The sequence below is a fragment of the Anomaloglossus baeobatrachus genome, chromosome 3 (genome assembly GCF_048569485.1).
Source record: "Anomaloglossus baeobatrachus isolate aAnoBae1 chromosome 3, aAnoBae1.hap1, whole genome shotgun sequence".
Taxonomy (NCBI): Eukaryota; Metazoa; Chordata; class Amphibia; order Anura; family Aromobatidae; genus Anomaloglossus; species Anomaloglossus baeobatrachus.
In genome coordinates, this window is record NC_134355.1 from 666,210,403 (window position 1) to 666,235,684 (window position 25,282).

Here is a 25,282-nt window from a genome sequence, read left to right on the forward strand (position 1 = left end):
AATCCAAAGATCACTAGGGCTCCCCTTTCTAGAAAAGACTAAGGGTATGTGCGCACGTTGCTTTTTACCTGCTTTTTACCTGCTTTTTTGCTGCTTTTTCTTCTGCGCTGTTTAATGCCAAAATGGATGTGTTCTTCTATTCAAGCAAAGTCTATGGGAATTTGGGTTTCTTGTTCACACTATGTTGTTCAAAATGCTGCCTTTTTGTGGCAGAACTGTGGTCAAAAACTCAGCTTTTCAAAGAAGCAACATGTCAATTGTTTTTGCCATTTGGATTTTGCACTGCAAAGCTGAGTTTTTGACCAAAGTTCTGCCACAAAAAGGCAGCATTTTGAACAACATAGTGTGAACAAGAAACCCAAATTCCCATAGACTTTGCTTGAATAGAAGAACACATCCATTTTGGCATTAAACAGCGCAGAAGAAAAAGCAGCAAAAAAGCAGGTAAAAAGCAGGTAAAAAGCAACGTGCGCACATACCCTAAGAAGGCAACCCAGTTTTGTGAACTTTTAAAATGCTGCTTTTCCATCCTGTTTTGAAATTCATTCTTCATGTAGATTTGTTATGTGTGTCTAGAACACAGAGAGAGTCGAGAAAATGCTAACGCTGAGTTTTTCTCTGCTGGTTCTAAAATTATTGAACATCTTGATGTTATATTTTAGAATACCTGAATTTCCAAATGTAAATCAGATTTTAAAATGATCAAAGAAAAGAATGTTGAGGAAGCTGCTAAAAAAACACTCTTTAGCACAAAGTGGCGAATGTAAATGTCTAGATAAGATCAAGATTCAAAGATTGGAGGCTTGTTTTAATTGGAGAAGAGTTTTGTATCTAAAGAATTTAAACCTTTATCCGTTATCTTCAGTATTCTTTAAAAGTGATATTGTAAAAAACGGAAATATTTTCCAAAAAAGTTTATTTGCCTCCTGAAATCATAATGTATGCCATAAGATATGTCCAGAAAATTTGCTTGAAATTTTTGTCTTTACTAAAATGTAAATATTTTGTGAAAATCTGCTCTCAAATCTTGAAAGATTGCTTTTAGAGTGATTTCCATTTTTACTATTCTTTCTCTTATTAGTTTTAGCCACACTGAAGTTCCAAACAATTTGATTTAGTTTCAGGCTCTGTGGCGCAATGGATAGTGCATTGGACTTTTAGGAAAGTGTAGGCATTCAAAGGTTGTGGGTTTGAGTCCCGCCAGAGTCAGCTTTTGTTTGGTGTCTGATGCGAAAGTCCTATATAATACCCATAAGATAATAAAGAGTAAGAAATGATCTAATATATGATGTATTATTATCCTTTAGAGCATTTTTGTAGAATTCAAAAATCGCTAGGGCTCCCCTTTCTAGAAAAGACTAAGAAGGCAACCCAGTTTTGTGAACTTTTAAAATGCTGCTTTTCCATCCTGTTTTGAAATTCATTCTTCATGTAGATTTGTTATGTGTGTCTAGAACACAGAGAGAGTCGAGAAAATGCTAACGCTGAGTTTTTCTCTGCTGGTTCTAAAATTATTGAACATCTTGATGTTATATTTTAGAATACCTGAATTTCCAAATGTAAATCAGATTTTAAAATGATCAAAGAAAAGAATGTAGAAGAAGCTGCTAAAAATACACTCTTTAGCACAAAGTGGCGAATGTAAATGTCTAGATAAGATAAAGATTCAAAGATTGGAGGCTTGTTTTAATTGGAGAAGAGTTTTGTATCTAAAGAATTTAAACCTTTATCTATTATCTTCAGTATTCTTTAAAAGTGGAATTGAAAAAAACGGAAATATTTTCCAAAAAAGTTTATTTGCCTCCTGAAATCATAATGTATGCCATAAGATATGTCCAGAAAATTGGCTTGAAATTTTTGTCTTTACTAAAATGTAAATATTTTGTGAAAATCTGCTCTTAAATCTTGAAAGATTGCTTTTAGAGTGATTTCCATTTTTACTATTCTTTCTCTTATTAGTTTTAGCCACACTGAAGTTCCAAACAATTTTTTTCAGTTTCAGGCTCTGTGGCGCAATGGATAGCGCATTGGACTTCTAGGAAAGTGTAGGCATTCAAAGGTTGTGGGTTCGAGCCCCGCCAGAGTCAGCTTTTGTTTGGTGTCTGATGCGAAAGTCCTATATAATACCCATAAGATAATAAAGAGTAAGAAATGATCTAATATATGATTTATTATTATCCTTTAGAGCATTTTTGTAGAATTCAAAAATCGCTAGGGCTCCCCTTTCTAGAAAAGACTAAGAAGGCAACCCAGTTTTGTGAACTTTTAAAATGCTGCTTTTCCATCCTGTTTTGAAATTCATTCTTCATGTAGATTTGTTATGTGTGTCTAGAACACAGAGAGAGTCGAGAAAATGCTAACGCTGAGTTTTTCTCTGCTGGTTCTAAAATTATTGAACATCTTGATGTTATATTTTAGAATACCTGAATTTCCAAATGTAAATCAGATTTTAAAATGATCAAAGAAAAGAATGTAGAGGAAGCTGCTAAAAAAACACTCTTTAGCACAAAGTGGCGAATGTAAATGTCTAGATAAGATCAAGATTCAAAGATTGGAGGCTTATTTTAATTGGAGAAGAGTTTTGTATCTAAAGAATTGAAACCTTTATCCATTATCTTCAGTATTCTTTAAAAGTGGAATTGAAAAAAACGGAAATATTTTCCAAAAAAGTTTATTTGCCTCCTGAAATCATAATGTATGCCATAAGATATGTCTAGAAAATTGGCTTGAAATTTTTGTCTTTACTAAAATGTAAATATTTTGTGAAAATCTGCTCTCAAACCTTGAAATATTGCTTTTAGAGTGATTTCCATCTTTACTGTTCTTTCTCTTATTAGTTTTATCCACACTGAACTCCAAACAATTTTTTTCAGTTTCAGGCTCTGTGGCGCAATGGATAGCGCATTGGACTTCTAGGAAAGTGTAGGCATTCAAAGGTTGTGGGTTCGAGTCCCGCCAGAGTCAGCTTTTGTTTGGTGTCTGATGCGAAAGTCCTATATAATACCCATAAGATAATAAAGAGTAAGAAATGATCTAATATATGATTTATTATTATCCTTTAGAGCATTTTTGTAGAATTCAAAAATCGCTAGGGCTCCCCTTTCTAGAAAAGACTAAGAAGGCAACCCAGTTTTGTGAACTTTTAAAATGCTGCTTTTCCATCCTGTTTTGAAATTCATTCTTCATGTAGATTTGTTATGTGTGTCTAGAACACAGAGAGAGTCGAGAAAATGCTAACGCTGAGTTTTTCTCTGCTGGTTCTAAAATTATTGAACATCTTGATGTTATATTTTAGAATACCTGAATTTCCAAATGTAAATCAGATTTTAAAATGATCAAAGAAAAGAATGTAGAGGAAGCTGCTAAAAAAACACTCTTTAGCACAAAGTGGCGAATGTAAATGTCTAGATAAGATCAAGATTCAAAGATTGGAGGCTTGCTTTAATTGGAGAAGAGTTTTGTATCTAAAGAATTTAAACCTTTATCCATTATCTTCAGTATTCTTTAAAAGTGGAATTGAAAAAAACGGAAATATTTTCCAAAAAAGTTTATTTGCCTCCTGAAATCATAATGTATGCCATAAGTTATGTCCCGAAAATTGGCTTGAAATTTTTGTCTTTACTAAAATGTAAATATTTTGTGAAAATCTGCTCTCAAATCTTGAAAGATTGCTTTTAGAGTGATTTCCATTTTTACTATTCTTTCTCTTATTAGTTTTAGCCACACTGAACTCCAAACAATTTTTTTCAGTTTCAGGCTCTGTGGCGCAATGGATAGCGCATTGGACTTCTAGGAAAGTGTAGGCATTCAAAGGTTGTGGGTTCGAGTCCTGCCATAGTCAGCTTTTGTTTGGTGTCTGATGCGAAAGTCCTATATAATACCCATAAGATAATAAAGAGTAAGAAATGATCTAATATATGATTTATTATTATCCTTTAGCCTTTAGAGAATTTTTGTAGAATTCAAAAATCGCTAGGGCTCCCCTTTCTAGAAAAGACTAAGAAGGCAACCCAGTTTTGTGAACTTTTAAAATGCTGCTTTTCCATCCTGTTTTGAAATTCATTCTTCATGTAGATTTGTTATGTGTGTCTAAAACACAGAGAGAGTTGAGAAAATGCTAACGCTGAGTTTTTCTCTGCTGGTTCTAAAATTATTGAACATCTTGATGTTATATTTTAGAATACCTGAATTTCCAAATGTAAATCAGATTTTAAAATGATCAAAGAAAAGAATGTAGAGGAAGCTGCTAAAAAAACACTCTTTAGCACAAAGTGGCGAATGTAAATGTCTAGATAAGATAAAGATTCAAAGATTGGAGGCTTGTTTTAATTGGAGAAGAGTTTTGTATCTAAAGAATTTAAACCTTTATCCATTATCTTCAGTATTCTTTAAAAGTGAAAAAAACGGAAATATTTTCCAAAAAAGTTTATTTGCCTCCTGAAATCATAATGTATGCCATAAGATATGTCCAGAAAATTGGCTTGAAATTCTTGTCTTTACTAAAATGTAAATATTTTGTGAAAATCTGCTCTCAAATCTTGAAAGATTGCTTTTAGAGTGATTTCCATTTTTACTATTCTTTTATTAGTTTTAGCCACACTGAAGTTCCAAACAATTTTTTTCAGTTTCAGGCTCTGTGGCGCAATGGATAGCGCATTGGACTTCTAGGAAAGTGTAGGCATTCAAAGGTTGTGGGTTCGAGTCCTGCCAGAGTCAGCTTTTGTTTGGTGTCTGATGCGAAAGTCCTATATAATACCCATAAGATAATAAAGAGTAAGAAATGATTTAATATATGATTTATTATCATCCTTTAGAGCATTTTTGTAGAATTCAAAAATAGCTAGGGCTACCCTTTCTAGAAAAAACTAAGAAGGCAACCCAGTTTTGTGAACTTTTAAAATGCTGCTTTTCCATCCTGTTTTGAAATTCATTCTTCATGTAGATTTGTTATGTGTGTCTAAAACACAGAGAGAGTTGAGAAAATGCTAACGCTGAGTTTTTCTCTGCTGGTTCTAAAATTATTGAACATCTTGATGTTATATTTTAGAATACCTGAATTTCCAAATGTAAATCAGATTTTAAAATGATCAAAGAAAAGAATGTAGAGGAAGCTGCTAAAAAAACACTCTTTAGCACAAAGTGGCGAATGTAAATGTCTAGATAAGATGAAGATTCAAAGATTGGAGGCTTGTTTTAATTGGAGAAGAGTTTTGTATCTAAAGAATGTAAACCTTTATCCATTATCTTCAGTATTCTTTAAAAGTGAAAAAAACGGAAATATTTTCCAAAAAAGTTTATTTGCCTCCTGAAATCATAATGTATGCCATAAGATATGTCCAGAAAATTGGCTTGAAATTCTTGTCTTTACTAAAATGTAAATATTTTGTGAAAATCTGCTCTCAAATCTTGAAAGATTGCTTTTAGAGTGATTTCCATTTTTACTATTCTTTCTCTTATTAGTTTTAGCCACACTGAAGTTCCAAACAATTTTTTTCAGTTTCAGGCTCTGTGGCGCAATGGATAGCGCATTGGACTTCTAGGAAAGTGTAGGCATTTAAAGGTTGTGGATTCGAGTCCCGCCAGAGTCAGCTTTTGTTTGGTGTCTGATGCGAAAGTCCTATATAATACCCATAAGATAATAAAGAGTAAGAAATTATTTAATATATGATTTATTATTATCCTTTAGAGCATTTTTGTAGAATTCAAAAATCGCTAGGGCTCCCCTTTCTAGAAAAGACTAAGAAGGCAACCCAGTTTTGTGAACTTTTAAAATGCTGCTTTTCCATCCTGTTTTGAAATTCATTCTTCATGTAGATTTGTTATGTGTGTCTAAAACACAGAGAGAGTTGAGAAAATGCTAACGCTGAGTTTTTTTCTGCTGGTTCTAAAATTATTGAACATCTTGATGTTATATTTTAGAATACCTGAATTTCCAAATGTAAATCAGATTTTAAAATGATCAAAGAAAAGAATGTAGAGGAAGCTGCTAAAAAAACACTCTTTAGCACAAAGTGGCGAATGTAAATGTCTAGATAAGATAAAGATTCAAAGATTGGAGGCTTGTTTTAATTGGAGAAGAGTTTTGTATCTAAAGAATTTAAACCTTTATCCATTATCTTCAGTATTCTTTAAAAGTGAAAAAAACGGAAATATTTTCCAAAAAAGTTTATTTGCCTCCTGAAATCATAATGTATGCCATAAGATATGTCCAGAAAATTGGCTTGAAATTCTTGTCTTTACTAAAATGTAAATATTTTGTGAAAATCTGCTCTCAAATCTTGAAAGATTGCTTTTAGAGTGATTTCCATTTTTACTATTCTTTCTCTTATTAGTTTTAGCCACACTGAAGTTCCAAACAATTTTTTTCAGTTTCAGGCTCTGTGGCGCAATGGATAGCGCATTGGACTTCTAGGAAAGTGTAGGCATTCAAAGGTTGTGGGTTCGAGTCCCGCCAGAGTCAGCTTTTGTTTGGTGTCTGATGCGAAAGTCCTATATAATACCCATAAGATAATAAAGAGTAAGAAATGATTTAATATATGATTTATTATTATCCTTTAGAGCATTTTTGTAGAATTCAAAAATCGCTAGGGCTCCCCTTTCTAGAAAAGACTAAGAAGGCAACCCAGTTTTGTGAACTTTTAAAATGCTGCTTTTCCATCCTGTTTTGAAATTCATTCTTCATGTAGATTTGTTATGTGTGTCTAAAACACAGAGAGAGTTGAGAAAATGCTAACGCTGAGTTTTTCTCTGCTGGTTCTAAAATTATTGAACATCTTGATGTTATATTTTAGAATACCTGAATTTCCAAATGTAAATCAGATTTTAAAATGATCAAAGAAAAGAATGTAGAGGAAGCTGCTAAAAAAACACTCTTTAGCACAAAGTGGCGAATGTAAATGTCTAGATAAGATAAAGATTCAAAGATTGGAGGCTTGTTTTAATTGGAGAAGAGTTTTGTATCTAAAGAATTTAAACCTTTATCCATTATCTTCAGTATTCTTTAAAAGTGAAAAAAACGGAAATATTTTCCAAAAAAGTTTATTTGCCTCCTGAAATCATAATGTATGCCATAAGATATGTCCAGAAAATTGGCTTGAAATTCTTGTCTTTACTAAAATGTAAATATTTTGTGAAAATCTGCTCTCAAATCTTGAAAGATTGCTTTTAGAGTGATTTCCATTTTTACTATTCTTTCTCTTATTAGTTTTAGCCACACTGAAGTTCCAAACAATTTTTTTCAGTTTCAGGCTCTGTGGCGCAATGGATAGCGCATTGGACTTCTAGGAAAGTGTAGGCATTCAAAGGTTGTGGGTTCGAGTCCCGCCAGAGTCAGCTTTTGTTTGGTGTCTGATGCGAAAGTCCTATATAATACCCATAAGATAATAAAGAGTAAGAAATGATTTAATATATGATTTATTATCATCCTTTAGAGCATTTTTGTAGAATTCAAAAATAGCTAGGGCTACCCTTTCTAGAAAAAACTAAGAAGGCAACCCAGTTTTGTGAACTTTTAAAATGCTGCTTTTCCATCCTGTTTTGAAATTCATTCTTCATGTAGATTTGTTATGTGTGTCTAAAACACAGAGAGAGTTGAGAAAATGCTAACGCTGAGTTTTTCTCTGCTGGTTCTAAAATTATTGAACATCTTGATGTTATATTTTAGAATACCTGAATTTCCAAATGTAAATCAGATTTTAAAATGATCAAAGAAAAGAATGTAGAGGAAGCTGCTAAAAAAACACTCTTTAGCACAAAGTGGCGAATGTAAATGTCTAGATAAGATAAAGATTCAAAGATTGGAGGCTTGTTTTAATTGGAGAAGAGTTTTGTATCTAAAGAATTTAAACCTTTATCCATTATCTTCAGTATTCTTTAAAAGTGAAAAAAACGGAAATATTTTCCAAAAAAGTTTATTTGCCTCCTGAAATCATAATGTATGCCATAAGATATGTCCAGAAAATTGGCTTGAAATTCTTGTCTTTACTAAAATGTAAATATTTTGTGAAAATCTGCTCTCAAATCTTGAAAGATTGCTTTTAGAGTGATTTCCATTTTTACTATTCTTTCTCTTATTAGTTTTAGCCACACTGAAGTTCCAAACAATTTTTTTCAGTTTCAGGCTCTGTGGCGCAATGGATAGCGCATTGGACTTCTAGGAAAGTGTAGGCATTTAAAGGTTGTGGGTTCGAGTCCCGCCAGAGTCAGCTTTTGTTTGGTGTCTGATGCGAAAGTCCTATATAATACCCATAAGATAATAAAGAGTAAGAAATTATTTAATATATGATTTATTATTATCCTTTAGAGCATTTTTGTAGAATTCAAAAATCGCTAGGGCTCCCCTTTCTAGAAAAGACTAAGAAGGCAACCCAGTTTTGTGAACTTTTAAAATGCTGCTTTTCCATCCTGTTTTGAAATTCATTCTTCATGTAGATTTGTTATGTGTGTCTAAAACACAGAGAGAGTTGAGAAAATGCTAACGCTGAGTTTTTTTCTGCTGGTTCTAAAATTATTGAACATCTTGATGTTATATTTTAGAATACCTGAATTTCCAAATGTAAATCAGATTTTAAAATGATCAAAGAAAAGAATGTAGAGGAAGCTGCTAAAAAAACACTCTTTAGCACAAAGTGGCGAATGTAAATGTCTAGATAAGATAAAGATTCAAAGATTGGAGGCTTGTTTTAATTGGAGAAGAGTTTTGTATCTAAAGAATTTAAACCTTTATCCATTATCTTCAGTATTCTTTAAAAGTGAAAAAAACGGAAATATTTTCCAAAAAAGTTTATTTGCCTCCTGAAATCATAATGTATGCCATAAGATATGTCCAGAAAATTGGCTTGAAATTCTTGTCTTTACTAAAATGTAAATATTTTGTGAAAATCTGCTCTCAAATCTTGAAAGATTGCTTTTAGAGTGATTTCCATTTTTACTATTCTTTCTCTTATTAGTTTTAGCCACACTGAAGTTCCAAACAATTTTTTTCAGTTTCAGGCTCTGTGGCGCAATGGATAGCGCATTGGACTTCTAGGAAAGTGTAGGCATTTAAAGGTTGTGGGTTCGAGTCCCGCCAGAGTCAGCTTTTGTTTGGTGTCTGATGCGAAAGTCCTATATAATACCCATAAGATAATAAAGAGTAAGAAATTATTTAATATATGATTTATTATTATCCTTTAGAGCATTTTTGTAGAATTCAAAAATCGCTAGGGCTCCCCTTTCTAGAAAAGACTAAGAAGGCAACCCAGTTTTGTGAACTTTTAAAATGCTGCTTTTCCATCCTGTTTTGAAATTCATTCTTCATGTAGATTTGTTATGTGTGTCTAAAACACAGAGAGAGTTGAGAAAATGCTAACGCTGAGTTTTTTTCTGCTGGTTCTAAAATTATTGAACATCTTGATGTTATATTTTAGAATACCTGAATTTCCAAATGTAAATCAGATTTTAAAATGATCAAAGAAAAGAATGTAGAGGAAGCTGCTAAAAAAACACTCTTTAGCACAAAGTGGCGAATGTAAATGTCTAGATAAGATAAAGATTCAAAGATTGGAGGCTTGTTTTAATTGGAGAAGAGTTTTGTATCTAAAGAATTTAAACCTTTATCCATTATCTTCAGTATTCTTTAAAAGTGAAAAAAACGGAAATATTTTCCAAAAAAGTTTATTTGCCTCCTGAAATCATTATGTATGCCATAAGATATGTCCAGAAAATTGGCTTGAAATTCTTGTCTTTACTAAAATGTAAATATTTTGTGAAAATCTGCTCTCAAATCTTGAAAGATTGCTTTTAGAGTGATTTCCATTTTTACTATTCTTTCTCTTATTAGTTTTAGCCACACTGAAGTTCCAAACAATTTTTCTCAGTTTCAGGCTCTGTGGCGCAATGGATAGCGCATTGGACTTCTAGGAAAGTGTAGGCATTCAAAGGTTGTGGGTTCGAGTCCCGCCAGAGTCAGCTTTTGTTTGGTGTCTGATGCGAAAGTCCTATATAATACCCATAAGATAATAAAGAGTAAGAAATGATTTAATATATGATTTATTATTATCCTTTAGAGCATTTTTGTAGAATTCAAAAATCGCTAGGGCTCCCCTTTCTAGAAAAGACTAAGAAGGCAACCCAGTTTTGTGAACTTTTAAAATGCTGCTTTTCCATCCTGTTTTGAAATTCATTCTTCATGTAGATTTGTTATGTGTGTCTAAAACACAGAGAGAGTTGAGAAAATGCTAACGCTGAGTTTTTCTCTGCTGGTTCTAAAATTATTGAACATCTTGATGTTATATTTTAGAATACCTGAATTTCCAAATGTAAATCAGATTTTAAAATGATCAAAGAAAAGAATGTAGAGGAAGCTGCTAAAAAAAACACTCTTTAGCACAAAGTGGCGAATGTAAATGTCTAGATAAGATAAAGATTCAAAGATTGGAGGCTTGTTTTAATTGGAGAAGAGTTTTGTATCTAAAGAATTTAAACCTTTATCCATTATCTTCAGTATTCTTTAAAAGTGAAAAAAACGGAAATATTTTCCAAAAAAGTTTATTTGCCTCCTGAAATCATAATGTATGCCATAAGATATGTCCAGAAAATTGGCTTGAAATTCTTGTCTTTACTAAAATGTAAATATTTTGTGAAAATCTGCTCTCAAATCTTGAAAGATTGCTTTTAGAGTGATTTCCATTTTTACTATTCTTTCTCTTATTAGTTTTAGCCACACTGAAGTTCCAAACATTTTTTTTCAGTTTCAGGCTCTGTGGCGCAATGGATAGCACATTGGACTTCTAGGAAAGTGTAGGCATTCAAAGGTTGTGGGTTCGAGTCCCGCCAGAGTCAGCTTTTGTTTGGTGTCTGATGCGAAAGTCCTATATAATACCCATAAGATAATAAAGAGTAAGAAATTATTTAATATATGATTTATTATTATCCTTTAGAGCATTTTTGTAGAATTCAAAAATCGCTAGGGCTCCCCTTTCTAGAAAAGACTAAGAAGGCAACCCAGTTTTGTGAACTTTTAAAATGCTGCTTTTCCATCCTGTTTTGAAATTCATTCTTCATGTAGATTTGTTATGTGTGTCTAAAACACAGAGAGAGTTGAGAAAATGCTAACGCTGAGTTTTTCTCTGCTGGTTCTAAAATTATTGAACATCTTGATGTTATATTTTAGAATACCTGAATTTCCAAATGTAAATCAGATTTTAAAATGATCAAAGAAAAGAATGTAGAGGAAGCTGCTAAAAAAACACTCTTTAGCACAAAGTGGCGAATGTAAATGTCTAGATAAGATAAAGATTCAAAGATTGGAGGCTTGTTTTAATTGGAGAAGAGTTTTGTATCTAAAGAATTTAAACCTTTATCCATTATCTTCAGTATTCTTTAAAAGTGAAAAAAACGGAAATATTTTCCAAAAAAGTTTATTTGCCTCCTGAAATCATAATGTATGCCATAAGATATGTCCAGAAAATTGGCTTGAAATTCTTGTCTTTACTAAAATGTAAATATTTTGTGAAAATCTGCTCTCAAATCTTGAAAGATTGCTTTTAGAGTGATTTCCATTTTTACTATTCTTTCTCTTATTAGTTTTAGCCACACTGAAGTTCCAAACAATTTTTTTCAGTTTCAGGCTCTGTGGCGCAATGGATAGCGCATTGGACTTCTAGGAAAGTGTAGGCATTCAAAGGTTGTGGGTTCGAGTCCCGCCAGAGTCAGCTTTTGTTTGGTGTCTGATGCGAAAGTCCTATATAATACCCATAAGATAATAAAGAGTAAGTAATGATTTAATATATGATTTATTATTATCCTTTAGAGCATTTTTGTAGAATTCAAAAATCGCTAGGGCTCCCCTTTCTAGAAAAGACTAAGAAGGCAACCCAGTTTTGTGAACTTTTAAAATGCTGCTTTTCCATCCTGTTTTGAAATTCATTCTTCATGTAGATTTGTTATGTGTGTCTAAAACACAGAGAGAGTTGAGAAAATGCTAACGCTGAGTTTTTCTCTGCTGGTTCTAAAATTATTGAACATCTTGATGTTATATTTTAGAATACCTGAATTTCCAAATGTAAATCAGATTTTAAAATGATCAAAGAAAAGAATGTAGAGGAAGCTGCTAAAAAAAAACACTCTTTAGCACAAAGTGGCGAATGTAAATGTCTAGATAAGATAAAGATTCAAAGATTGGAGGCTTGTTTTAATTGGAGAAGAGTTTTGTGTCTAAAGAATTTAAACCTTTATCCATTATCTTCAGTATTCTTTAAAAGTGAAAAAAACGGAAATATTTTCCAAAAAAGTTTATTTGCCTCCTGAAATCATAATGTATGCCATAAGATATGTCCAGAAAATTGGCTTGAAATTCTTGTCTTTACTAAAATGTAAATATTTTGTGAAAATCTGCTCTCAAATCTTGAAAGATTGCTTTTAGAGTGATTTCCATTTTTACTATTCTTTCTCTTATTAGTTTTAGCCACACTGAAGTTCCAAACAATTTTTTTCAGTTTCAGGCTCTGTGGCGCAATGGATAGCGCATTGGACTTCTAGGAAAGTGTAGGCATTCAAAGGTTGTGGGTTCGAGTCCCGCCAGAGTCAGCTTTTGTTTGGTGTCTGATGCGAAAGTCCTATATAATACCCATAAGATAATAAAGAGTAAGAAATTATTTAATATATGATTTATTATTATCCTTTAGAGCATTTTTGTAGAATTCAAAAATCGCTAGGGCTCCCCTTTCTAGAAAAGACTAAGAAGGCAACCCAGTTTTGTGAACTTTTAAAATGCTGCTTTTCCATCCTGTTTTGAAATTCATTCTTCATGTAGATTTGTTATGTGTGTCTAAAACACAGAGAGAGTTGAGAAAATGCTAACGCTGAGTTTTTCTCTGCTGGTTCTAAAATTATTGAACATCTTGATGTTATATTTTAGAATACCTGAATTTCCAAATGTAAATCAGATTTTAAAATGATCAAAGAAAAGAATGTAGAGGAAGCTGCTAAAAAAACACTCTTTAGCACAAAGTGGAGAATGTAAATGTCTAGATAAGATAAAGATTCAAAGATTGGAGGCTTGTTTTAATTGGAGAAGAGTTTTGTATCTAAAGAATTTAAACCTTTATCCATTATCTTCAGTATTCTTTAAAAGTGAAAAAAACGGAAATATTTTCCAAAAAAGTTTATTTGCCTCCTGAAATCATAATGTATGCCATAAGATATGTCCAGAAAATTGGCTTGAAATTTTTCTCTTTACTAAAATGTAAATATTTTGTGAAAATCTGCTCTCAAATCTTGAAAGATTGCTTTTAGAGTGATTTCCATTTTTACTATTCTTTCTCTTATTAGTTTTAGACACACTGAAGTTCCAAACAATTTTTTTCAGTTTTAGGCCCTGTGGCGCAATAGCTAGCGCATTGGACTTCTAGGAAAGTGTAGGCATTCAAAGGTTGTGGGTTCGAGTCCTGCCAGAGTCAGCTTTTGTTTGGTGTCTGATATGAAAGTCCTATATAATACCCATAAGATAATAAAGAGTAAGAAATGATCTAATATATGATTTATTATTATCCTTTAGAGCATTTTTGTAGAATTCAAAAATCGCTAGGGCTCCCCTTTCTAGAAAAGACTAAGAAGGCAACCCAGTTTTGTGAACTTTTAAAATGCTGCTTTTCCATCCTGTTTTGAAATTCATTCTTCATGTAGATTTGTTATGTGTGTCTAAAACACAGAGAGAGTTGAGAAAATGCTAACGCTGAGTTTTTCTCTGCTGGTTCTAAAATTATTGAACATCTTGATGTTATATTTTAGAATACCTGAATTTCCAAATGTAAATCAGATTTTAAAATGATCAAAGAAAAGAATGTAGAGGAAGCTGCTAAAAAAACACTCTTTAGCACAAAGTGGCGAATGTAAATGTCTAGATAAGATAAAGATTCAAAGATTGGAGGCTTGTTTTAATTGGAGAAGAGTTTTGTATCTAAAGAATTTAAACCTTTATCCATTATCTTCAGTATTCTTTAAAAGTGAAAAAAACGGAAATATTTTCCAAAAAAGTTTATTTGCCTCCTGAAATCATAATGTATGCCATAAGATATGTCCAGAAAATTGGCTTGAAATTCTTGTCTTTACTAAAATGTAAATATTTTGTGAAAATCTGCTCTCAAATCTTGAAAGATTGCTTTTAGAGTGATTTCCATTTTTACTATTCTTTCTCTTATTAGTTTTAGCCACACTGAAGTTCCAAACAATTTTTTTTAGTTTCAGGCTCTGTGGCGCAATGGATAGCGCATTGGACTTCTAGGAAAGTGTAGGCATTCAAAGGTTGTGGGTTCGAGTCCCGCCAGAGTCAGCTTTTGTTTGGTGTCTGATGCGAAAGTCCTATATAATACCCATAAGATAATAAAGAGTAAGAAATGATTTAATATATGATTTATTATTATCCTTTAGAGCATTTTTGTAGAATTCAAAAATCGCTAGGGCTCCCCTTTCTAGAAAAGACTAAGAAGGCAACCCAGTTTTGTGAACTTTTAAAATGCTGCTTTTCCATCCTGTTTTGAAATTCATTCTTCATGTAGATTTGTTATGTGTGTCTAAAACACAGAGAGAGTTGAGAAAATGCTAACGCTGAGTTTTTCTCTACTGGTTCTAAAATTATTGAACATCTTGATGTTATATTTTAGAATACCTGAATTTCCAAATGTAAATCAGATTTTAAAATGATCAAAGAAAAGAATGTAGAGGAAGCTGCTAAAAAAACACTCTTTAGCACAAAGTGGCGAATGTAAATGTCTAGATAAGATAAAGATTCAAAGATTGGAGGCTTGTTTTAATTGGAGAAGAGTTTTGTATCTAAAGAATTTAAACCTTTATCCATTATCTTCAGTATTCTTTAAAAGTGAAAAAAACGGAAATATTTTCCAAAAAAGTTTATTTGCCTCCTGAAATCATAATGTATGCCATAAGATATGTCCAGAAAATTGGCTTGAAATTCTTGTCTTTACTAAAATGTAAATATTTTGTGAAAATCTGCTCTCAAATCTTGAAAGATTGCTTTTAGAGTGATTTCCATTTTTACTATTCTTTCTCTTATTAGTTTTAGCCACACTGAAGTTCCAAACAATTTTTTTCAGTTTCAGGCTCTGTGGCGCAATGGATAGCGCATTGGACTTCTAGGAAAGTGTAGGCATTCAAAGGTTGTGGGTTCGAGTCCCGCCAGAGTCAGCTTTTGTTTGGTGTCTGATGCGAAAGTCCTATATAATACCCATAAGATAATAAAGAGTAAGAAATGATTTAATATATGATTTATTATTATCCTTTAGAGCATTTTTGTAGAATTCAAAAATCGCTAGGGCTCCCCTTTCTAGAAAAGACTAAGAAGGCAACCCAGTTTTGTGAACTTTTAAAATGCTGCTTTTCCATCCTGTTTTGAAATTCATTCTTCATGTAGATTTGTTATGTGTGTCTAAAACACAGAGAGAGTTGAGAAAATGCTAACGCTGAGTTTTTCTCTGCTGGTTCTAAAATTATTGAACATCTTGATGTTATATTTTAGAATACCTGAATTTCCAAATGTAAATCAGATTTTAAAATGATCAAAGAAAAGAATGTAGAGGAAGCTGCTAAAAAAACACTCTTTAGCACAAAGTGGCGAATGTAAATGTCTAGATAAGATAAAGATTCAAAGATTGGAGGCTTGTTTTAATTGGAGAAGAGTTTTGTATCTAAAGAATTTAAACCTTTATCCATTATCTTCAGTATTCTTTAAAAGTGAAAAATACGGAAATATTTTCCAAAAAAGTTTATTTGCCTCCTGAAATCATAATGTATGCCATAAGATATGTCCAGAAAATTGGCTTGAAATTCTTGTCTTTACTAAAATGTAAATATTTTGTGAAAATCTGCTCTCAAATCTTGAAAGATTGCTTTTAGAGTGATTTCCATTTTTACTATTCTTTCTCTTATTAGTTTTAGCCACACTGAAGTTCCAAACAATTTTTTTCAGTTTCAGGCTCTGTAGCGCAATGGATAGCGCATTGGACTTCTAGGAAAGTGTAGGCATTCAAAGGTTGTGGGTTCGAGTCCCGCCAGAGTCAGCTTTTGTTTGGTGTCTGATGCGAAAGTCCTATATAATACCCATAAGATAATAAAGAGTAAGAAATGATTTAATATATGATTTATTATTATCCTTTAGAGCATTTTTGTAGAATTCAAAAATCGCTAGGGCTCCCCTTTCTAGAAAAGACTAAGAAGGCAACCCAGTTTTGTGAACTTTTAAAATGCTGCTTTTCCATCCTGTTTTGAAATTCATTCTTCATGTAGATTTGTTATGTGTGTCTAAAACACAGAGAGAGTTGAGAAAATGCTAACGCTGAGTTTTTCTCTGCTGGTTCTAAAATTATTGAACATCTTGATGTTATATTTTAGAATACCTGAATTTCCAAATGTAAATCAGATTTTAAAATGATCAAAGAAAAGAATGTAGAGGAAGCTGCTAAAAAAACACTCTTTAGCACAAAGTGGCGAATGTAAATGTCTAGATAAGATAAAGATTCAAAGATTGGAGGCTTGTTTTAATTGGAGAAGAGTTTTGTATCTAAAGAATTTAAACCTTTATCCATTATCTTCAGTATTCTTTAAAAGTGAAAAATACGGAAATATTTTCCAAAAAAGTTTATTTGCCTCCTGAAATCATAATGTATGCCATAAGATATGTCCAGAAAATTGGCTTGAAATTCTTGTCTTTACTAAAATGTAAATATTTTGTGAAAATCTGCTCTCAAATCTTGAAAGATTGCTTTTAGAGTGATTTCCATTTTTACTATTCTTTCTCTTATTAGTTTTAGCCACACTGAAGTTCCAAACAATTTTTTTCAGTTTCAGGCTCTGTAGCGCAATGGATAGCGCATTGGACTTCTAGGAAAGTGTAGGCATTCAAAGGTTGTGGGTTCGAGTCCCGCCAGAGTCAGCTTTTGTTTGGTGTCTGATGCGAAAGTCCTATATAATACCCATAAGATAATAAAGAGTAAGAAATGATTTAATATATGATTTATTATTATCCTTTAGAGCATTTTTGTAGAATTCAAAAATCGCTAGGGCTCCCCTTTCTAGAAAAGACTAAGAAGGCAACCCAGTTTTGTGAACTTTTAAAATGCTGCTTTTCCATCCTGTTTTGAAATTCATTCTTCATGTAGATTTGTTATGTGTGTCTAAAACACAGAGAGAGTAGAGAAAATGCTAACGCTGAGTTTTTCTCTGCTGGTTCTAAAATTATTGAACATCTTGATGTTATATTTTAGAATACCTGAATTTCCAAATGTAAATCAGATTTTAAAATGATCAAAGAAAAGAATGTAGAGGAAGCTGCTAAAAAAACACTCTTTAGCACAAAGTGGCGAATGTAAATGTCTAGATAAGATAAAGATTCAAAGATTGGAGGCTTGTTTTAATTGGAGAAGAGTTTTGTATCTAAAGAATTTAAACCTTTATCCATTATCTTCAGTATTCTTTAAAAGTGAAAAAAACGGAAATATTTTCCAAAAAAGTTTATTTGCCTCCTGAAATCATAATGTATGCCATAAGATATGTCCAGAAAATTGGCTTGAAATTCTTGTCTTTACTAAAATGTAAATATTTTGTGAAAATCTGCTCTCAAATCTTGAAAGATTGCTTTTAGAGTGATTTCCATTTTTACTATTCTTTCTCTTATTAGTTTTAGCCACACTGAAGTTCCAAACAATTTTTTTCAGTTTCAGGCTCTGTGGCGCAATGGATAGCGCATTGGACTTCTAGGAAAGTGTAGGCATTCAAAGGTTGTGGGTTCGAGTCCCGCCAGAGTCAGCTTTTGTTTGGTGTCTGATGCGAAAGTCCTATATAATACCCATAAGATAATAAAGAGTAAGAAATGATTTAATATATGATTTATTATTATCCTTTAGAGCATTTTTGTAGAATTCAAAAATCGCTAGGGCTCCCCTTTCTAGAAAAGACTAAGAAGGCAACCCAGTTTTGTGAACTTTTAAAATGCTGCTTTTCCATCCTGTTTTGAAATTCATTCTTCATGTAGATTTGTTATGTGTGTCTAAAACACAGAGAGAGTTGAGAAAATGCTAACGCTGAGTTTTTCTCTGCTGGTTCTAAAATTATTGAACATCTTGATGTTATATTTTAGAATACCTGAATTTCCAAATGTAAATCAGATTTTAAAATGATCAAAGAAAAGAATGTAGAGGAAGCTGCTAAAAAAACACTCTTTAGCACAAAGTGGCGAATGTAAATGTCTAGATAAGATAAAGATTCAAAGATTGGAGGCTTGTTTTAATTGGAGAAGAGTTTTGTATCTAAAGAATTTAAACCTTTATCCATTATCTTCAGTATTCTTTAAAAGTGAAAAAAACGGAAATATTTTCCAAAAAAGTTTATTTGCCTCCTATAATCATAATGTATGCCATAAGATATGTCCAGAAAATTGGCTTGAAATTCTTGTCTTTACTAAAATGTAAATATTTTGTGAAAATCTGCTCTCAAATCTTGAAAGATTGCTTTTAGAGTGATTTCCATTTTTACTATTCTTTCTCTTATTAGTTTTAGCCACACTGAAGTTCCAAACAATTTTTTTCAGTTGCAGGCTCTGTGGCGCAATGGATAGCGCATTGGACTTCTAGGAAAGTGTAGGCATTCAAAGGTTGTGGGTTCGAGTCCCGCCAGAGTCAGCTTTTGTTTGGTGTCTGATGCGAAAGTCCTATATAATACCCATAAGATAATAAAGAGTAAGAAATTATTTAATATATGATTTATTATTATCCTTTAGAGCATTTTTGTAGAATTCAAAAATCGCTAGGGCTCCCCTTTCTAGAAAAGACTAAGAAGGCAACCCAGTTTTGTGAACTTTTAAAATGCTGCTTTTCCATCCTGTTTTGAAATTCATTCTTCATGTAGATTTGTTATGTGTGTCTAAAACACAGAGAGAGTTGAGAAAATGCTAACGCTGAGTTTTTCTCTGCTGGTTCTAAAATTATTGAACATCTTGATGTTATATTTTAGAATACCTGAATTTCCAAATGTAAATCAGATTTTAAAATGATCAAAGAAAAGAATGTAGAGGAAGCTGCTAAAAAAACACTCTTTAGCACAAAGTGGCGAATGTAAATGTCTAGATAAGATAAAGATTCAAAGATTGGAGGCTTGTTTTAATTGGAGAAGAGTTTTGTATCTAAAGAATTTAAACCTTTATCCATTATCTTCAGTATTCTTTAAAAGTGAAAAAAACGGAAATATTTTCCAAAAAAGTTTATTTGCCTCCTGAAATCATAATGTATGCCATAAGATATGTCCAGAAAATTGGCTTGAAATTCTTGTCTTTACTAAAATGTAAATATTTTGTGAAAATCTGCTCTCAAATCTTGAAAGATTGCTTTTAGAGTGATTTCCATTTTTACTATTCTTTTATTAGTTTTAGCCACACTGAAGTTCCAAACAAGTTTTTTCAGTTTCAGGCTCTGTGGCGCAATGGATAGCGCATTGGACTTCTAGGAAAGTGTAGGCATTCAAAGGTTGTGGGTTCGAGTCCTGCCAGAGTCAGCTTTTGTTTGGTGTCTGATGCGAAAGTCCTATATAATACCCATAAGATAATAAAGAGTAAGAAATGATTTAATATATGATTTATTATTATCCTTTAGAGCATTTTTGTAGAATTCAAAAATCGCTAGGGCTCCCCTTTCTAGAAAAGACTAAGAAGGCAACCCAGTTTTGTGAACTTTTAAAATGCTGCTTTTCCATCCTGTTTTGAAATTCATTCTTCATGTAGATTTGTTATGTGTGTCTAAAACACAGAGAGAGTTGAGAAAATGCTAACGCTGAGTTTTTCTCTGCTGGTTCTAAAATTATTGAACATCTTGATGTTATATTTTAGAATACCTGAATTTCCAAATGTAAATCAGATTTTAAAATGATCAAAGAAAAGAATGTAGAGGAAGCTGCTAAAAAAACACTCTTTAGCACAAAGTGGCGAATGTAAATGTCTAGATAAGATAAAGATTCAAAGATTGGAGGCTTGTTTTAATTGGAGAAGAGTTTTGTATCTAAAGAATTTAAACCTTTATCCATTATCTTCAGTATTCTTTAAAAGTGAAAAAAACGGAAATATTTTCCAAAAAAGTTTATTTGCCTCCTGAAATCATAATGTATGCCATAAGATATGTCCAGAAAATTGGCTTGAAATTCTTGTCTTTACTAAAATGTAAATATTTTGTGAAAATCTGCTCTCAAATCTTGAAAGATTGCTTTTAGAGTGATTTCCATTTTTACTATTCTTTTATTAGTTTTAGCCACACTGAAGTTTCAAACAATTTTTTTCAGTTTCAGGCTCTGTGGCGCAATGGATAGCGCATTGGACTTCTAGGAAAGTGTAGGCATTCTAAGGTTGTGGGTTCGAGTCCTGCCAGAGTCAGCTTTTGTTTGGTGTCTGATGAGAAAGTCCTATATAATACCCATAAGATAATAAAGAGTAAGAAATGATTTAATATATGATTTATTATTATCCTTTAGAGCATTTTTGTAGAATTCAAAAATCGCTAGGGCTCCCCTTTCTAGAAAAGACTAAGAAGGCAACCCAGTTTTGTGAACTTTTAAAATGCTGCTTTTCCATCCTGTTTTGAAATTCATTCTTCATGTAGATTTGTTATGTGTGTCTAAAACACAGAGAGAGTTGAGAAAATGCTAACGCTGAGTTTTTCTCTGCTGGTTCTAAAATTATTGAACATCTTGATGTTATATTTTAGAATACCTGAATTTCCAAATGTAAATCAGATTTTAAAATGATCAAAGAAAAGAATGTAGAGGAAGCTGCTAAAAAAACACTCTTTAGCACAAAGTGGCGAATGTAAATGTCTAGATAAGATAAAGATTCAAAGATTGGAGGCTTGTTTTAATTGGAGAAGAGTTTTGTATCTAAAGAATTTAAACCTTTATCCATTATCTTCAGTATTCTTTAAAAGTGAAAAAAATGGAAATATTTTCCAAAAAAGTTTATTTGCCTCCTGAAATCATAATGTATGCCATAAGCTATGTCCAGAAAATTGGCTTGAAATTCTTGTCTTTACTAAAATGTAAATATTTTGTGAAAATCTGCTCTCAAATCTTGAAAGATTGCTTTTAGAGTGATTTCCATTTTTACTATTCTTTCTCTTATTAGTTTTAGCCACACTGAAGTTCCAAACAATTTTTTTCAGTTTCAGGCTCTGTGGCACAATGGATAGCGCATTGGACTTCTAGGAAAGTGTAGGCATTCAAAGGTTGTGGGTTCGAGTCCCGCCAGAGTCAGCTTTTGTTTGGTGTCTGATGCGAAAGTCCTATATAATACCCATAAGATAATAAAGAGTAAGAAATGATTTAATATATGATTTATTATTATCCTTTAGAGCATTTTTGTAGAATTCAAAAATCGCTAGGGCTCCCCTTTCTAGAAAAGACTAAGAAGGCAACCCAGTTTTGTGAACTTTTAAAATGCTGCTTTTCCATCCTGTTTTGAAATTCATTCTTCATGTAGATTTGTTATGTGTGTCTAAAACACAGAGAGAGTTGAGAAAATGCTAACGCTGAGTTTTTCTCTGCTGGTTCTAAAATTATTGAACATCTTGATGTTATATTTTAGAATACCTGAATTTCCAAATGTAAATCAGATTTTAAAATGATCAAAGAAAAGAATGTAGAGGAAGCTGCTAAAAAAACACTCTTTAGCACAAAGTGGCGAATGTAAATGTCTAGATAAGATAAAGATTCAAAGATTGGAGGCTTGTTTTAATTGGAGAAGAGTTTTGTATCTAAAGAATTTAAACCTTTATCCATTATCTTCAGTATTCTTTAAAAGTGAAAAAAACGGAAATATTTTCCAAAAAAGTTTATTTGCCTCCTGAAATCATAATGTATGCCATAAGATATGTCCAGAAAATTGGCTTGAAATTCTTGTCTTTACTAAAATGTAAATATTTTGTGAAAATCTGCTCTCAAATCTTGAAAGATTGCTTTTAGAGTGATTTCCATTTTTACTATTCTTTTATTAGTTTTAGCCACACTGAAGTTCCAAACAAGTTTTTTCAGTTTCAGGCTCTGTGGCGCAATGGATAGCGCATTGGACTTCTAGGAAAGTGTAGGCATTCAAAGGTTGTGGGTTCGAGTCCTGCCAGAGTCAGCTTTTGTTTGGTGTCTGATGCGAAAGTCCTATATAATACCCATAAGATAATAAAGAGTAAGAAATGATTTAATATATGATTTATTATTATCCTTTAGAGCATTTTTGTAGAATTCAAAAATTGCTAGGGCTCCCCTTTCTAGAAAAGACTAAGAAGGCAACCCAGTTTTGTGAACTTTTAAAATGCTGCTTTTCCATCCTGTTTTGAAATTCATTCTTCATGTAGATTTGTTATGTGTGTCTAAAACACAGAGAGAGTTGAGAAAATGCTAACGCTGAGTTTTTCTCTGCTGGTTCTAAAATTATTGAACATCTTGATGTTATATTTTAGAATACCTGAATTTCCAAATGTAAATCAGATTTTAAAATGATCAAAGAAAAGAATGTAGAGGAAGCTGCTAAAAAAACACTCTTTAGCACAAAGTGGCGAATGTAAATGTCTAGATAAGATAAAGATTCAAAGATTGGAGGCTTGTTTTAATTGGAGAAGAGTTTTGTATCTAAAGAATTTAAACCTTTATCCATTATCTTCAGTATTCTTTAAAAGTGAAAAAAACGGAAATATTTTCCAAAAAAGTTTATTTGCCTCCTGAAATCATAATGTATGCCATAAGATATGTCCAGAAAATTGGCTTGAAATTCTTGTCTTTACTAAAATGTAAATATTTTGTGAAAATCTGCTCTCAAATCTTGAAAGATTGCTTTTAGAGTGATTTCCATTTTTACTATTCTTTTATTAGTTTTAGCCACACTGAAGTTCCAAACAATTTTTTTCAGATTCAGGCTCTGTGGCGCAATGGATAGCGCATTGGACTTCTAGGAAAGTGTAGGCATTCAAAGGTTGTGGGTTCGAGTCCTGCCAGAGTCAGCTTTTGTTTGGTGTCTGATGAGAAAGTCCTATATAATACCCATAAGATAATAAAGAGTAAGAAATGATTTAATATATGATTTATTATTATCCTTTAGAGCATTTTTGTAGAATTCAAAAATCGCTAGGGCTCCCCTTTCTAGAAAAGACTAAGAAGGCAACCCAGTTTTGTGAACTTTTAAATGCTGCTTTTCCATCCTGTTTTGAAATTCATTCTTCATGTAGATTTGTTATGTGTGTCTAAAACACAGAGAGAGTTGAGAAAATGCTAACGCTGAGTTTTTCTCTGCTGGTTCTAAAATTATTGAACATCTTGATGTTATATTTTAGAATACCTGAATTTCCAAATGTAAATCAGATTTTAAAATGATCAAAGAAAAGAATGTAGAGGAAGCTGCTAAAAAAACACTCTTTAGCACAAAGTGGCGAATGTAAATGTCTAGATAAGATAAAGATTCAAAGATTGGAGGCTTGTTTTAATTGGAGAAGAGTTTTGTATCTAAAGAATTTAAACCTTTATCCATTATCTTCAGTATTCTTTAAAAGTGAAAAAAACGGAAATATTTTCCAAAAAAGTTTATTTGCCTCCTGAAATCATAATGTATGCCATAAGATATGTCCAGAAAATTGGCTTGAAATTCTTGTCTTTACTAAAATGTAAATATTTTGTGAAAATCTGCTCTCAAATCTTGAAAGATTGCTTTTAGAGTGATTTCCATTTTTACTATTCTTTTATTAGTTTTAGCCACACTGAAGTTCCAAACAAGTTTTTTCAGTTTCAGGCTCTGTGGCGCAATGGATAGCGCATTGGACTTCTAGGAAAGTGTAGGCATTCAAAGGTTGTGGGTTCGAGTCCTGCCAGAGTCAGCTTTTGTTTGGTGTCTGATGCGAAAGTCCTATATAATACCCATAAGATAATAAAGAGTAAGAAATGATTTAATATATGATTTATTATTATCCTTTAGAGCATTTTTGTAGAATTCAAAAATCGCTAGGGCTCCCCTTTCTAGAAAAGACTAAGAAGGCAACCCAGTTTTGTGAACTTTTAAAATGCTGCTTTTCCATCCTGTTTTGAAATTCATTCTTCATGTAGATTTGTTATGTGTGTCTAAAACACAGAGAGAGTTGAGAAAATGCTAACGCTGAGTTTTTCTCTGCTGGTTCTAAAATTATTGAACATCTTGATGTTATATTTTAGAATACCTGAATTTCCAAATGTAAATCAGATTTTAAAATGATCAAAGAAAAGAATGTAGAGGAAGCTGCTAAAAAAACACTCTTTAGCACAAAGTGGCGAATGTAAATGTCTAGATAAGATAAAGATTCAAAGATTGGAGGCTTGTTTTAATTGGAGAAGAGTTTTGTATCTAAAGAATTTAAACCTTTATCCATTATCTTCAGTATTCTTTAAAAGTGAAAAAAACGGAAATATTTTCCAAAAAAGTTTATTTGCCTCCTGAAATCATAATGTATGCCATAAGATATGTCCAGAAAATTGGCTTGAAATTCTTGTCTTTACTAAAATGTAAATATTTTGTGAAAATCTGCTCTCAAATCTTGAAAGATTGCTTTTAGAGTGATTTCCATTTTTACTATTCTTTTATTAGTTTTAGCCACACTGAAGTTCCAAACAATTTTTTTCAGATTCAGGCTCTGTGGCGCAATGGATAGCGCATTGGACTTCTAGGAAAGTGTAGGCATTCAAAGGTTGTGGGTTCGAGTCCTGCCAGAGTCAGCTTTTGTTTGGTGTCTGATGAGAAAGTCCTATATAATACCCATAAGATAATAAAGAGTAAGAAATGATTTAATATATGATTTATTATTATCCTTTAGAGCATTTTTGTAGAATTCAAAAATCGCTAGGGCTCCCCTTTCTAGAAAAGACTAAGAAGGCAACCCAGTTTTGTGAACTTTTAAATGCTGCTTTTCCATCCTGTTTTGAAATTCATTCTTCATGTAGATTTGTTATGTGTGTCTAAAACACAGAGAGAGTTGAGAAAATGCTAACGCTGAGTTTTTCTCTGCTGGTTCTAAAATTATTGAACATCTTGATGTTATATTTTAGAATACCTGAATTTCCAAATGTAAATCAGATTTTAAAATGATCAAAGAAAAGAATGTAGAGGAAGCTGCTAAAAAAACACTCTTTAGCACAAAGTGGCGAATGTAAATGTCTAGATAAGATAAAGATTCAAAGATTGGAGGCTTGTTTTAATTGGAGAAGAGTTTTGTATCTAAAGAATTTAAACCTTTATCCATTATCTTCA

The 25,282-nt window shown here is 32.1% G+C and overlaps 24 non-coding genes across 24 annotated transcripts; all 24 read left to right on the top strand.

The window, feature by feature from the left end:
* The first annotated feature begins 2,001 nt into the window (after positions 1 to 2,001).
* Positions 2,002 to 2,087, top strand: TRNAR-UCU (transfer RNA arginine (anticodon UCU)). The gene is given in 2 exon segments: positions 2,002 to 2,038; positions 2,052 to 2,087. It is a non-coding gene; the product is annotated as a tRNA-Arg (tRNA).
* Positions 2,088 to 2,878: 791 nt separating this feature from the next.
* Positions 2,879 to 2,964, top strand: TRNAR-UCU (transfer RNA arginine (anticodon UCU)). Its single transcript is given in 2 exon segments — positions 2,879 to 2,915; positions 2,929 to 2,964. It is a non-coding gene; the product is annotated as a tRNA-Arg (tRNA).
* Positions 2,965 to 4,630: 1,666 nt separating this feature from the next.
* TRNAR-UCU (transfer RNA arginine (anticodon UCU)) lies at positions 4,631 to 4,716 on the top strand. Its single transcript is given in 2 exon segments — positions 4,631 to 4,667; positions 4,681 to 4,716. It is a non-coding gene; the product is annotated as a tRNA-Arg (tRNA).
* A 1,658-nt stretch (positions 4,717 to 6,374) lies between these two features.
* TRNAR-UCU (transfer RNA arginine (anticodon UCU)) lies at positions 6,375 to 6,460 on the top strand. The gene is given in 2 exon segments: positions 6,375 to 6,411; positions 6,425 to 6,460. It is a non-coding gene; the product is annotated as a tRNA-Arg (tRNA).
* A 786-nt stretch (positions 6,461 to 7,246) lies between these two features.
* TRNAR-UCU (transfer RNA arginine (anticodon UCU)) lies at positions 7,247 to 7,332 on the top strand. Its single transcript is given in 2 exon segments — positions 7,247 to 7,283; positions 7,297 to 7,332. It is a non-coding gene; the product is annotated as a tRNA-Arg (tRNA).
* A 786-nt stretch (positions 7,333 to 8,118) lies between these two features.
* TRNAR-UCU (transfer RNA arginine (anticodon UCU)) lies at positions 8,119 to 8,204 on the top strand. The gene is given in 2 exon segments: positions 8,119 to 8,155; positions 8,169 to 8,204. It is a non-coding gene; the product is annotated as a tRNA-Arg (tRNA).
* A 786-nt stretch (positions 8,205 to 8,990) lies between these two features.
* On the top strand, positions 8,991 to 9,076 carry TRNAR-UCU (transfer RNA arginine (anticodon UCU)). Its single transcript is given in 2 exon segments — positions 8,991 to 9,027; positions 9,041 to 9,076. It is a non-coding gene; the product is annotated as a tRNA-Arg (tRNA).
* Positions 9,077 to 9,862: 786 nt separating this feature from the next.
* On the top strand, positions 9,863 to 9,948 carry TRNAR-UCU (transfer RNA arginine (anticodon UCU)). The gene is given in 2 exon segments: positions 9,863 to 9,899; positions 9,913 to 9,948. It is a non-coding gene; the product is annotated as a tRNA-Arg (tRNA).
* Positions 9,949 to 10,735: 787 nt separating this feature from the next.
* Positions 10,736 to 10,821, top strand: TRNAR-UCU (transfer RNA arginine (anticodon UCU)). The gene is given in 2 exon segments: positions 10,736 to 10,772; positions 10,786 to 10,821. It is a non-coding gene; the product is annotated as a tRNA-Arg (tRNA).
* Positions 10,822 to 11,607: 786 nt separating this feature from the next.
* TRNAR-UCU (transfer RNA arginine (anticodon UCU)) lies at positions 11,608 to 11,693 on the top strand. The gene is given in 2 exon segments: positions 11,608 to 11,644; positions 11,658 to 11,693. It is a non-coding gene; the product is annotated as a tRNA-Arg (tRNA).
* A 788-nt stretch (positions 11,694 to 12,481) lies between these two features.
* On the top strand, positions 12,482 to 12,567 carry TRNAR-UCU (transfer RNA arginine (anticodon UCU)). Its single transcript is given in 2 exon segments — positions 12,482 to 12,518; positions 12,532 to 12,567. It is a non-coding gene; the product is annotated as a tRNA-Arg (tRNA).
* Positions 12,568 to 14,225: 1,658 nt separating this feature from the next.
* TRNAR-UCU (transfer RNA arginine (anticodon UCU)) lies at positions 14,226 to 14,311 on the top strand. The gene is given in 2 exon segments: positions 14,226 to 14,262; positions 14,276 to 14,311. It is a non-coding gene; the product is annotated as a tRNA-Arg (tRNA).
* Positions 14,312 to 15,097: 786 nt separating this feature from the next.
* TRNAR-UCU (transfer RNA arginine (anticodon UCU)) lies at positions 15,098 to 15,183 on the top strand. Its single transcript is given in 2 exon segments — positions 15,098 to 15,134; positions 15,148 to 15,183. It is a non-coding gene; the product is annotated as a tRNA-Arg (tRNA).
* Positions 15,184 to 15,969: 786 nt separating this feature from the next.
* TRNAR-UCU (transfer RNA arginine (anticodon UCU)) lies at positions 15,970 to 16,055 on the top strand. Its single transcript is given in 2 exon segments — positions 15,970 to 16,006; positions 16,020 to 16,055. It is a non-coding gene; the product is annotated as a tRNA-Arg (tRNA).
* Positions 16,056 to 16,841: 786 nt separating this feature from the next.
* TRNAR-UCU (transfer RNA arginine (anticodon UCU)) lies at positions 16,842 to 16,927 on the top strand. The gene is given in 2 exon segments: positions 16,842 to 16,878; positions 16,892 to 16,927. It is a non-coding gene; the product is annotated as a tRNA-Arg (tRNA).
* A 786-nt stretch (positions 16,928 to 17,713) lies between these two features.
* Positions 17,714 to 17,799, top strand: TRNAR-UCU (transfer RNA arginine (anticodon UCU)). Its single transcript is given in 2 exon segments — positions 17,714 to 17,750; positions 17,764 to 17,799. It is a non-coding gene; the product is annotated as a tRNA-Arg (tRNA).
* Positions 17,800 to 18,585: 786 nt separating this feature from the next.
* On the top strand, positions 18,586 to 18,671 carry TRNAR-UCU (transfer RNA arginine (anticodon UCU)). The gene is given in 2 exon segments: positions 18,586 to 18,622; positions 18,636 to 18,671. It is a non-coding gene; the product is annotated as a tRNA-Arg (tRNA).
* Positions 18,672 to 19,453: 782 nt separating this feature from the next.
* TRNAR-UCU (transfer RNA arginine (anticodon UCU)) lies at positions 19,454 to 19,539 on the top strand. The gene is given in 2 exon segments: positions 19,454 to 19,490; positions 19,504 to 19,539. It is a non-coding gene; the product is annotated as a tRNA-Arg (tRNA).
* A 782-nt stretch (positions 19,540 to 20,321) lies between these two features.
* Positions 20,322 to 20,407, top strand: TRNAR-UCU (transfer RNA arginine (anticodon UCU)). The gene is given in 2 exon segments: positions 20,322 to 20,358; positions 20,372 to 20,407. It is a non-coding gene; the product is annotated as a tRNA-Arg (tRNA).
* A 786-nt stretch (positions 20,408 to 21,193) lies between these two features.
* TRNAR-UCU (transfer RNA arginine (anticodon UCU)) lies at positions 21,194 to 21,279 on the top strand. The gene is given in 2 exon segments: positions 21,194 to 21,230; positions 21,244 to 21,279. It is a non-coding gene; the product is annotated as a tRNA-Arg (tRNA).
* A 782-nt stretch (positions 21,280 to 22,061) lies between these two features.
* Positions 22,062 to 22,147, top strand: TRNAR-UCU (transfer RNA arginine (anticodon UCU)). Its single transcript is given in 2 exon segments — positions 22,062 to 22,098; positions 22,112 to 22,147. It is a non-coding gene; the product is annotated as a tRNA-Arg (tRNA).
* Positions 22,148 to 22,929: 782 nt separating this feature from the next.
* On the top strand, positions 22,930 to 23,015 carry TRNAR-UCU (transfer RNA arginine (anticodon UCU)). Its single transcript is given in 2 exon segments — positions 22,930 to 22,966; positions 22,980 to 23,015. It is a non-coding gene; the product is annotated as a tRNA-Arg (tRNA).
* A 781-nt stretch (positions 23,016 to 23,796) lies between these two features.
* TRNAR-UCU (transfer RNA arginine (anticodon UCU)) lies at positions 23,797 to 23,882 on the top strand. Its single transcript is given in 2 exon segments — positions 23,797 to 23,833; positions 23,847 to 23,882. It is a non-coding gene; the product is annotated as a tRNA-Arg (tRNA).
* A 782-nt stretch (positions 23,883 to 24,664) lies between these two features.
* Positions 24,665 to 24,750, top strand: TRNAR-UCU (transfer RNA arginine (anticodon UCU)). The gene is given in 2 exon segments: positions 24,665 to 24,701; positions 24,715 to 24,750. It is a non-coding gene; the product is annotated as a tRNA-Arg (tRNA).
* The last annotated feature ends 532 nt before the right edge of the window (positions 24,751 to 25,282 follow it).